The following is a 12,380-nucleotide window of genomic DNA, read 5'->3' on the forward strand; positions in this document are numbered from 1 at the left end:
TTACAGAAATGACACATTGACATTCTGGACATTATTCTGTGAGTTTGTTACCTCTACATTTAGATGGACTTGAAAATGTCTTGCATTTTGTTTCATTAAACCTTTTATTACAGTGTCACTATAGTAAATGTCCACCTTAACTACATCTATGGTATCATTATATCAGTACCTGGATAATGTAAATGTAACATACCCATGAATGTATTTTATAGAAGCATTTTATTGCTGAAAATATTTAACATTTATAAAATGCATTAACTATTTGAATTTGCCTTTCATTTAGTTACAGTAAAAGTGAACAATAAACACAATATTGTATTGTATTAAAGTTGAGAATGTAAAATGTTATTTTTTTCCCCCTATTCTTTAAAGAAACATTTTCACATGGAATTTTATCTCATCTCTTGGTTTGTAAAAATAATACTTCATCATATCGATTTTTGTAGTTATATTTCACTATAATAGATTGCCTCTGTAACTGGATATATTTTTTTCTCACAATTAACTGATTTTTATACTGTTGTGCAGTAGTTTGGGGACTACATTTGTCTTTGACACTAAATATTGGAATATGATTATAAAATCGAGTACATTCATTATGCTTTTATTTATATTTATTTTAATTCCAAGAGTTCAAATGGTGAAGAATGGTATAAATAAGTGATTAAATGTATACCTTTAATATACTACATATCTACTGTAAATGTTAGAAGCACTTTAGTAGATGCAATTATATCTCTTTCAAATATATTTATGCATCAGTTTAAAACACAAAGGAGTCTTTCGTTGTAAAATGTGATTTTTTATTATATTTAATTAGATTAATTATATATTTAAGGAATCTTTCTCGTCAGCCGGAACCGAAGGAGAGCTGTCGTCATTTACCATAAATGGACAAGTAAGCGTGACGCATCTGTTCAGCTGTGTTGTGATTGGCTGTGACTCTATCTCAGAACTCGCTGTGATTGGACTACCTTTCAACCCATATAAAACGGCGCTTTATCTTACAAAGTTTGTTTTAGTGTGAATATTACGTTACTCATACATTAAGTTAACTATAAAGTGTTTCCATGTTGTGAGAAATTACTCCTTTACCGAGATCCCAACCCTAACCCTAGCTTCTCAATGAACTACAGCGCCATGTTTCCCGTTCATTGATAGAATGACAGAGACATATGGGTAATGTAGTTTAAAACGTTTAGTAAAGAAATGCTAAATGTTAAAATAATAAGATCTTTAATGGACAACTCGATATCTAAATATGTTTATTGTGCAAACATTTATTACATATATGAGGGACAGGCTGAAATTTAATATTTTACTGTAATCGCTATTAAAAAACCTTTATGCCAGCTTTCCATGTATGTCTGAAAACTGTGCTCAACATTATTTAGTAATCATAGCATAAGCAGTTGTCCTGTTGATTTTCTCTTTGATACGCTAACCGGACTTTGAGTTACAGCCATTTGAAATGTTCATTTTTTTGCTCTTCCAGGGGCCGGTACTGGCCCCTTGGGGGTGGAAGGGCATTAAAATCTACACAGGTGTGTACTCCTCATCATGGATAACAAACTTTGTTGAATCACATTTAATTATTGGAGTATTTTATCATTTCCTCATTTTCCATTCTAACATCATGCTTGTATAGGTTTTTGATGGGTATTGTGAGACCATCTGATGAAATATGGAAATATTATAACAAAATGTTGTAATACAATAATAATAATAATTGATTAATTGAATAGTAGTTGATTATTTCTTTGCTTTTTTTTTGTATGAACACCAATAAATATAATGGATGAACCCACAACAACTTGCCATTATCCAGCTGCCAGTGTTGGCAGTAAACTAAAAACTATTTATATTTACACTTCACTATTACTGTTACACAAGGATAATGCACTATTCAGTAAAATAAGAAACTGTGCCAAAATGTCATTATCACCCCCTCTTCTTGCTCCTCACATGCCTGACATCAGTAATGTCCAGCTGTCATTTTGAATGCAGTAGTAGATGTACCAGAATGATCAACATCGATCTTCTTCAGCTCTGCTTGAAGTGTTTGTATCAGTATAACCCACTGCAGCCTCTCTTTATTCACATTCCTTCCCTTTATTTATCTGGAAACTGCCATCCTTGTCACAACATTAAAGTATATGCAACTTTTGGTGCATTGTTGTCCCAAATATCATGAATTAGATCAAAAATATTTATGTAATATATATTTATGTATTAAGTAAAACAATCATGGTAATTATGTCATTTTTTTAAATTATGAAATAAACTCAGCTTAGTTAAATTGTATTTACTCTACCAAACACCACGTTCACCATAATTTATTACACAACACCTTATTGGAGGATACAGCATAAGGTTGAAATTTGCATAAAGACAAATGAGATTCAAGATAAATAAAAACGTGTCTTCAAAAATACGTTAACGTCATAATAATCCATTCACAGACTTTACTCCTATTGCACAAATGAGCGCCACAGAATCCCATCCAGTCAACTATGATCCAGAAAACAGATTTGATATTGAGTTTAAAATAAAGATTCATTATCACAGCTGAACTGGGTTCTTGCTCTTCCCTGTACATGTCTCTATCATGTTCATGTTCTTCTTCTAAACAGTTTGTTCAGTTGTACTCTACAGTACAACTGATGACCAGAAGATGTGATCACTGATGTGCTGTAGCTTTTTCTCAACCAGAGGAAGAAGTCTTAACATCCCATTGTCAGGCGTTCTTCAGTCCTGGTCTAAAAGTAAAACAAAAAAACACAGACAATTCAAGTTAAGTAGTTTAATGGACAGCCAGGTCAGCTTATGTTCTGCATGATTTAAACAGTGGTGGGCTACTCTGGCCCTCAGCGTCCACGGTCCTGCAGATTTAGCTCCAACCTCAAACCCAACTGCCTATAACTGTCTATAAGTACACCTGAAGACTTTGGATAAAATTTTCAGGTGTGCTCAATTATGGTTGGAGGTAAACTCTCCACCTCAAAAAGGAGACAGCAAAAGGGCTAGAGTTGCCTGTTCCTGATTTAACTTTACAAAACAGCAGTACATAATATATATATTATAATAAAAATGCAGCACAGACTGTAAGCTAAGTACTGAACAAAAACTGTTTTACCCATATTAACAGCAACCTGTTTTAAAAGATCTTTTAGAAAGGCATGCTCTCTTTTGAGCCTTGATTTCTTTCAGGACAACATACTCTTCTGTTTCTTGTTTCAAGAGCATAATTTGGTCAAAAACCAAGTGATAACCTGTACAATGTAAAATTGTTAAAATACTGCAATAAAAACTATAAGGCAAGAATTAAGAATAGGCACAGGACTTACCATACTCATGAAGAAGCCATGGCCATGCATAGTTTCTGCCTCTTGTGTTCCTCCGTAGCTGCACATCAGTCGTTTTTCCTCTAGGATCTTCTGTTAGTGACTTCACTTGCTATCTGTTTTAAAACACAAATACAATGTTTTAGGTCTGTGCAGTATAAGGCCTTATTTCAAGCCAAAAAAACTAGGTATTACACATAATTTAAAGAACATTTACTATTTCATTCCTATTATACTATATTATATTATATTAACTCATTATCTTCCAAAGCTTCCAGAACCCCATGGAACAATGTAAAGTGTTTTTATTAACTAAATGCTTTTTATCACACTTGTCTGCTTTTATCTAAAAAAAAAACAAACAAAAAAACAAAACAAAAAACAGAAGGAACAGTTTTTAAGAACTTTTTAAGAACTTAATAGTCCTTTGAGAGAACAACATTAAATTCTGTACTACATATTACAGCATTGCCTCAACACAAGACATACCAATGGACTTCTGTCTTCTTTGGGCATGAGATGGTCATGTTCCTTCCTCACCCTAAACAAAGGACTTCGATGAGCTTGTTTTAATATAAGGATTGGTCTTCCTTCTCTGCACAGAAAAACAAGAAAGTCTCTACTTACTCTGTGTGCAATTACTCTTGTTCTTAAAACATACAAATTGAGACAGTTATAAATAAGTTAATTTACCATACCATCCAGGAGAGCATTTGATGAGTAAATACTGATTTAAATATCTAGAAACTTTACCTGGAAAGGGCTGATCATGGCAGATTTGCAGCGACTCACTAGTAGCTCTTGTGAGGGTCGGCTCTTAAAAGAGCTGCTGAGTTTGATGTTGTAGAGATCCTAAAAAGAAGGACTAAGTAATCTGCAAGTAATCCTGCAAGACAGAAAGGAAGGTAAATTTATTACATCACATTCAAGTTGTCAATTTACACATAACTGTAGGATTTCCTTCTGTAAAGAGTGTTGCATAATTAAATGTTAAATGCATTTATGTAATAAGTTCACTGATATGTGGGCATTTCCATGATTAAACATATGTCTTTAATAGCAAGCTATATTTATATTTAAAAGAATAAATAAAAAAATAACATGTTTCACATGCAAGCAGGACATTATCAGCAGTGTAACTGATTAGATATTGAATAGACATCAGATATTCAATTATTTTGATTATGACAAAATAATCGAATATCTGATGTCATGTGACAAGTCAAATGATAATTTCCACTCTTGCAAACAGAGGTAGTTATGAGGTGCGGAGAGACATCATGTATCATTGGAACATTTTGGGCCCAATCTGTAATCATTTTAAAGAATTCAATGGAATTAATATAAACTTTTATGTGTGGGACGTCCAACTGTCCAAGAAGGGGCACAACTGATTTACAAATAAGGTGATAAATATGTACAGGATTTGACTTTAATTTTAATTTACTGTGAGACTATTTAACAAATGCTTGATAAAATGTTTGATAAAGGGTTAAAAGCAACACATACATACCATTGCAATTATTTGCCTTTGCAGCTTTCTGTCTCCTTCATCCATTTCCGAAAGGCCCTTTTTGTCTTTTCAGCTAAAACAAGAGAAAAGAAAATATCATTATTTATAATATATAGGTTTATATATAGCCTAAATATATATAGGAAAGAAGTTCTTATTGACCTTACAGTTTTTGGATTTAACATTATTAGGCATTAAAAGCATGATAAGTGTTGTGGTTACTCTGTATTTACAACAAAAATCACATTAAAACTACCAATACTGTGGTAAAAAGCATGGTAAGTGTTGTTTTTTTACCGTGCTTCTACAACAAATACCATTTTGAAACTACACTTGTACTACTTTGAACCTGATATGAATATGTTATATTATATTGTGCAATATATTGCACGTCACGTGACAGTGTTTAATCACCCTAGTTTAGTATTTAATATAGAAAGCAATGAAAAGCAAAACCTCAGCGGAGGTGACAGATATAATGCAGTGACTGAACATGAGGGAGCTAACGTTAATCTGATTAATATCTGCAAACAGAAAAGACATTATATCAAACATTAGAACAGCGTATTTACGACTACTTACCAACATCCAGCACACGCGAACTGATGCCAAATATCGCGATGTGTTCTGAAGGAGACTTCTTCAGCGTGATTTCATACCAATAAAATTCGCGTCAGTTTTTGACGCTAATATTATGAAAATAGAATATATATTTCTCGCTAAAAATGTAATCAAACCTTATTTTTATGCAGAAACTAACTCAAAATATTGTTCATAGCAAACAAAACGTAGCAGTTTCACATTATTCTGGCGAGATCAGAAAAATCTTTGCAACAACGCGCAAGCGAGTGATTATGTACATTCACTGAGTGAATATTATGAAAATAGAATATATATTTCTCGCTAAAAATGTAATCAAACCTTATTTTTATGCAGAAACTAACTCAAAATATTGTTTTTTTCACTAAAAAGTAGAGAAACGTCCGCCATGTTTTTTGTTCTCACGGCCGGGCTCTCTAAAGTCACGTGACTTGGACGCAAAACAATAGGCAAAAAAAATTGTAACAGTCATACAATTTAAGGGCCATTATTGTAACCCCTCTACGTTTTGCACTTTGGACCAACGTAGTCAGGATACGTTTTCATATGAGACTGGGTTGACGAATTCGCATGCTATTTTTTTAAATCGTGTGGAAATCGTGTATGCTCGCATGGTCGCGGCTCGTATCATGTGTGAGGAATTACGAGCCGAGCAGAGTGCCTTACGAGCACTTCCCGACCACACGATTATTTTTAAACATGTCAAAAAAGTTCGGGAGCTATCGGTTTGAATTCGTGACATGTGTGCGGTTGAACGAGCCGATTTTTCAATCTATTTGAAGTTAACCAATCAGGAGCTAAGAAAAACCACAGAAGAAGAAGATAGAGATGAAGATGACAGCGCCATGGTGAATTTGAAAAGGAGAATAAACTCGCTGAATTTTGGGCGAGCGCTGTATGATGTGTCAAGCAGTGTAGGCTATACATGACAGGGTCGTCTGAGATGATATTTTACAGCGGATCGCCCAAGAGCTACAGTTATCAGGTTAAAAAATAAATTATGCTTGATATGACTCATGATCCGCTCTTGACCACGACATGAAATTTCACTGTACTGTACGTGTTGGTAGCCATTAAAGAAAATATATTTAGTTTTATATTAATGTTTAAATATGCCTATATTTTTTAATTTCATCTATTTGATTAAGACAAGTGAACAATACATCATATATGCGCAATAGCCTACATCTGGAAACATGGAGTGGGTCAGACATGATTTTAATCACTTCATTAAGTTTTGTTTTGTAGAAAGCCTTTCTTTAACGTGAATTTCGTTTTGTAAAAATTGTATCTTAATTTTAATCAATGTTTCATCAACCAATTGCCTGGATTTAATAAATAAGAAGCAAATATATTCATGGATGCGCGAGCGCTATCACTTGCACTTGATCTGGAGCGCAACTAGGCTAAATGAACTGAAACTATAGGCTGTTTGCCTCACAGACACGAGAAAAATAGGCTATCTATAGAAAGCTTGAAATGTGTTCTTTTAAACGAAGTAATTCAAAACGAAAATAAATGGGCTACTCTCTGATTATGTAGGCCTAATCCAAATGAAATGTGCATTCTGCACATCCACTGTGGAGATGAGAGTCAGCAATGTCAACTTCATCTTTGCAGCCGTCACTGATTTAGAAAACATTATATTATTAAAAAACAATTAAAATATCTACTTGCTGTTTTTTTGTCAAATTCATAATCGTTTCTTTTGCCGATTCTTTATGGCAAGCTATGCGTGCACTTGAGTGCTATATAAATTCTAATTAAAATAGTTTATTCTCTCCAGTATTTAAGAAATTGAATGTGAATAATCAACTAATCAATGTGATTAGTCAACTAATGGCTTGAAAAACTAGTCGATGAGAAAAATAAAATGATTTCACATGTGCCTATTTTCTATCCAGCATGTCACAAAGGGTATTCTGATTTGAGCTCGCGCTCCGCTCGCATGCTCTCTCTCTCTCTCGCTTCGGAAATCGGCAGGTCTAAAAATCGTGTCGTATATCACCTCGTCCACGCGATTTTCAGATAAACTCACTCGTGTTGTGTGCGTGGACATACGATCTTCCGACCATCAGAATTCGCACCGTGTACGCCCGCCTTTAAAAGGTAATGGAATGCATCCGACTGAGTGTGCTTAGTACAGTTATAGGGTTTTATTGGGAAAGGGGCATATCTTTGAGTTTTCAGCTCATATCACCCGGGAACACTGTGGAGGAAAATTCTGAAAATAAGGTCAAAGGAAGGTCTCGGGGGTCCTCTATCGAACGAGTCCGACCTCGAGGTCCTGGGCCCCGGGGTCCTGGAGTTACGGGCGGTCAAATGTTTGGAATTTTTGCCGTATATCTCGGGAACTCAACGACCCCTTGGCTCGGGGAGGGTGTTGCTGGAAAGGGCTCGATGTGCCCCGTCGAACAAGACCAACCCCAAGGTCGGGGGCCCCCGGGTTCGGGAGCTAGAGCCGGTCAAATCTGGACAGGAAGTGGCCGTATCTCGGAAAGGGAAGGTCCCAGGAGGTGGGGACTGTGCCTGACGTAGGGTCCCTCTGGGCCGGCTGTACGGCCGGAGTTTGGAGCCGAGAGTCGACTGGGTTCGGGAGATAGGGCCCTTTGAATATAAGGGTGTTTTGGATAAAAGTGTTAATATCTCGGGAAGGGAAAGTGGTGGCGGCTCGTGCTTTCGGGTGTTGAGGGGTCCCGGTGGGGGCTGTCAGCCAGCCTTGGTCCCGAGGCCCGGGGAGGATCGGTTCTGAATGGCCCCCTAATCTGTGGAGGGCCGTAGCTCCGTCCCACGGGGCGCTAGAGTCTCTGGGCCGGGCGCGTTGGAAGGGGCCCGTGGAGAGGCTCCTCTGACCCGAGTTTGGTGTTCCTAGGCGGCCGGGTTCGGGAGCTATGGCCCGCAAAAGTTCGGGACCCCCGCGGATCCACGATCCGCCAGGGGGCGTCCCCGGTGCCCGCGACGGATGTGATCAGGTCGTGGGGCAGAGGGGAGTTTTTGACCAAAGTTTGAGCGTTCTGGGGCTTTGCGTTCCCGAGTTATGAGCAAAAGTTGGCAGAGAATAGCGCTTTTCTATGGGGGCCGCCATTTTGAAAAGCGCCGGATCGTTTTGATCGAATATCTCAGACGCAGCGGACCGTTCTGAAATTTGAACCGCGTGTAGAACTCGATTAGACGGTTCGAACGAGACCGCTGCTAGGATAGCTTTATGGGTTCCAGAGTTATGGTCTTTTTTCCTGTTGAAACTTTAAAAATTCATATCTCGGGAACCGAGTGGCCCCGGAACTCGTGGAGGGTCTCTTTTGAAAGAGCCCAACCTCGAGGTCATGGGTCTTTGGGTTTTCTATTCCAGTTAAGCATTCAAATGACTTGGAAACTAGACAAATGTGTTTGGTTGAGTGTGCTTAGTACAGTTCGAGTGTTTTAATCCATAAAAACTTTTATTCATTAAATGTAAAATATCATTTACAAACACTGTGTCTTGAAATAAATGATGCAACACTGGTTCCAATTTCACACCCCTTAATTTCCAACTCCCCAATTGGTTGGCCCTAAAAGAGTATAAAAGGCTTCTGCCCCGACAATCTTTGTCATTCATTTACACATCCACCACACCACCATTCACCCTCACCACACTACCATTCACCCTCACCACACTTCACCTTGACTCTCTCTTCACCACGGTAGGTGACGCCTTCCGCACTTTTGTTTACGGCTTTATTGCACTGTTCTTTTATTTGTATTTTTTTATATATATATATATATATATATATATATATATATATATATATATATATATATATATATACAAGGTGATGGTAAACGCCAACAGCGGTCTAGGATACCAAACCACGGCGGGGGAGGTGGCGGTGGCCGAGGACCCTCAGAGGCCCTACCACACACCGAGCCGCCGCACCCTGGTCAGCAAAAGAAGGAGGGACCTCTCGAAGTTGTATGATGCACTGAGGGAGGCAGACTGGGGTGTTATCCGCTATAGAAGCCTGCTGCAGAGGGGGCACAGACAGACCGCAGACCTCCGGAGGAGGCTTGTGAATCTCCGGGAGGCAGTCGGCCGTGTGTCACATCACGCCAGCCTGCAGCGGACGATGCACGGCCAGATCTCTGCCATCGTCTGTCTCCTCGCCTTTTGGGAGCCGCTCGCGGAACCACAACCACTACCCGAGGGAATCCGCTTCCATAAGTCCGTCTTGTCACGAGGGGCTCGTTTAAACCGTTTGTGTGACGAGTAGGTGTGTTTACTGACGCTTTGCCTTTCTCGTTTTTTTCAGGAGCCAACAATGTCCAAGTGGTGCCGCAAAATGAGCACTCGGAGGAAGGGGGTTCCCTCGGGTGAAGCGGATCCAACCAGACCATGGTACAGGTGGTTTCATCCATGAAAAATTATATAAAATATGAAAAGACATCTATAAGCAATTTGTCCAAGAACCCATTATTCGGCAGCCATTACATTATTGTGAAATGGGATGTTTTTTGATTCCCCGGTTCCCGTTTGTACCAGAAAGCCCCAAATCACCTGAAACTTAGTGGAATTCATCCGACAGAGTGTGCCAAATTTCGGCCGAAATTTTCGAGTTTCCCGGATCTTCTCGAATTCTGATAGGGGGCGCTGAGACGTAGACAGGAGCGCAAGTTAGGTGGCGCTAGACCCTTCCTGAGCCGAGATATGGATATCCCACTTTATATTTATTCCATTGAAACGAAATAGTGGGTTCGCGGGCGGTGGAATTTTGCGACGAAACTTGGTGCTACGGACTCGGGGGGGCCTGCCGAGTGCCGTAAAATAGTTTTTATCAGGTTTGGAACGACAGTTCAACTTGATGAATGAGAATGGTTTAACTGGTTAGTGAACAATCATGAGAGCGGCCAAATAAAGCGTTCCGCAGGGTTCAACGTGGGGCAACAGGTCATTTTCCGACTATAGTGGGTAATCGGGCAAATAATGGGTTTTGGGGATGGGGCGTGGCTTAGGAGCGGTCATGGGTGGTCACCTGATCATTTGCCCACTATAGTGGGTAATTGGGCAAATAATGGGTTTTTGGGATGGGGGCGTGGCTTAGGAGCGGTCGGGGGGGTCACCTGATCATTTGCCCACTGTAGTGGGTAATCGGGCGAATAGTGGGTTTTTGGGATGGGGGCGTGACCTGGAGGTGGTCAGCGGGTCACCTGATCGTTTGGCCACTATAGTGGGTAATCGGGCAAATAATGGGTTCGTGGAACGGGGGGCATGGCTTAGGAGTGGTCAGGGGGGGTCACCTGATCATTTACCCACTATAGTGGGTAATCGGGCAAATCATGGGTTCGTGGGACAGGGGGCGTGGCTTAGGAGCGGTCAGCAGTGGTCACCTGGTCATTTGCCCACTATAGTGGGTAATCGGGCAAATAGTGGGTTCGGGGAACGGAGGGAAGCGAGAAAGTGACCGGTCCACGATTATACGAATGGCAGAGAAAGCTCGTTCGAGTAGCCAGGAACTGGGACGTTGAGTCTGCCACCCTCTGGATGCGGCCGGTACTGCCTCATAAGGGCCTCGGATTGGGGGCGCTCCCGTTTGACCCAAAAAATTCGGACCGGTCAGCGCACAAAAACCCACGCCCGAGGACCCGGTACGTAATGGGGAATCGGGTACTTGGCCGGATTCTCGCACTACCTGGAGTTGTTCATAAACATATTAATAGAAAAAGTGTCATTACACTGTATTCAGCACAAACTAGGCTACAATAATATGTGAGGAACATGTATGTACATATTTGTGTTTTTGAAGGAATAACGTTTATGCGTGGTTATTGAAAAAACAAAAAACTTAAGTCACTGAAATAATGTATGCGTGGAGGCATGTTGATGGATTCTCATATGTTTATGTCAATTTTCTATACAGAGGAGTAATATGTGACCCGATCTGGCGAAATGAGTTGGAAGTCGCAACATTCTATTTTAAGATATGGGCCAATAATGTGGAAAAAAAATGAAAAAAATTGATTTTTTTTTCTTAAGCTAATTTCAAAGAACAGACTTTCAAAAATAATCTCCCAAAGTTTCGTAGTCCAGATAATTGAGTAAAGGTATTTAAATGGCTATTAAATTTGACATGGTTTTACTAAATTCGCTGGACGCCCCTAACTTCTCAACTCCTCTCGTCACTTATGAGCATTTCCCGGTATCCCCTGAAACGTCATTATCTCTGCTCTACAAATATGGTGTTACACGTTGTATAGAACCAATCAAACAGCTTAGAAATGTAAACACACTGACCTAAACGCTGATTTTTAACAATGGGAAGCCCCGTTTCGACTGACAGGCACGCGATCGGTCCAGCCATCCTCCTGTCAGACTAGCGCGCCTTATAAAATAAAACTCCCATTTGCGTGTCTCTCTTTAAAAGCCAATAAAAATTGAATCCATATAGGTAGCACAAAAATTCTTTTTGCATACAAAACCAGAGACTTGAAGCCTTCATATCAAGCCTCCAACATGCTTCTGTTGTGTTGTTTTCACCCTCTAATGAGTCTGAGTAATATGCGTTTACAACAAAAACAGCACAGCTGCTAAATGAATACAAGTATGTATATTTCACGTGCTCATAACTTCATGAAAAATACACAGATCATTAAAATGGCACATCAATATTTAAAGCAGACTCTCAAGATTAAAATGAATCCAAAATCAATATAATATATTGCGTTGATCACAAGATATTACTCACGAAATGATTTAACATACTTGGCTAAAAACATGTCTCTCGTCTCTCCGGGATGCAGTGTGTATCCAATGTTCCCGGAACCATCCATGTTCATTTTCCAACGTGGAATAACACAAAATATATATCATTTTAATGCTTAGAATCTCATCTTTTTAATGCGTCTAACCATTTTGAAAAACTCCTAACGAGTGCTGAGAAGCGCCTCTAAAC

The 12,380-nt window shown here is 39.3% G+C and overlaps 1 long non-coding RNA gene across 3 annotated transcripts; it reads right to left on the reverse strand.

Moving 5' to 3' along the window:
- Nucleotides 1-1,368: 1,368 nt before the first annotated feature.
- LOC125245310 lies at nucleotides 1,369-9,178 on the reverse strand. 3 transcript variants are annotated; one of them, XR_007179486.1, is made up of 6 exons: nucleotides 5,440-9,178; nucleotides 4,858-4,930; nucleotides 4,098-4,230; nucleotides 3,834-3,939; nucleotides 3,348-3,460; nucleotides 1,369-3,272 (listed from the first exon to the last, which is right to left on the reverse strand). It is a non-coding gene; the product is annotated as an uncharacterized LOC125245310 (long non-coding RNA). The 3 variants fall into 3 exon arrangements; XR_007179484.1 differs by having other exon boundaries at nucleotides 4,858-9,176; XR_007179485.1 differs by having other exon boundaries at nucleotides 1,374-2,759; nucleotides 4,858-9,174.
- Nucleotides 9,179-12,380: the final 3,202 nt, after the last annotated feature.

Source organism: Megalobrama amblycephala, linkage group LG1 (assembly GCF_018812025.1).
Source record: "Megalobrama amblycephala isolate DHTTF-2021 linkage group LG1, ASM1881202v1, whole genome shotgun sequence".
Classification (NCBI taxonomy): domain Eukaryota; kingdom Metazoa; phylum Chordata; class Actinopteri; order Cypriniformes; family Xenocyprididae; genus Megalobrama; species Megalobrama amblycephala.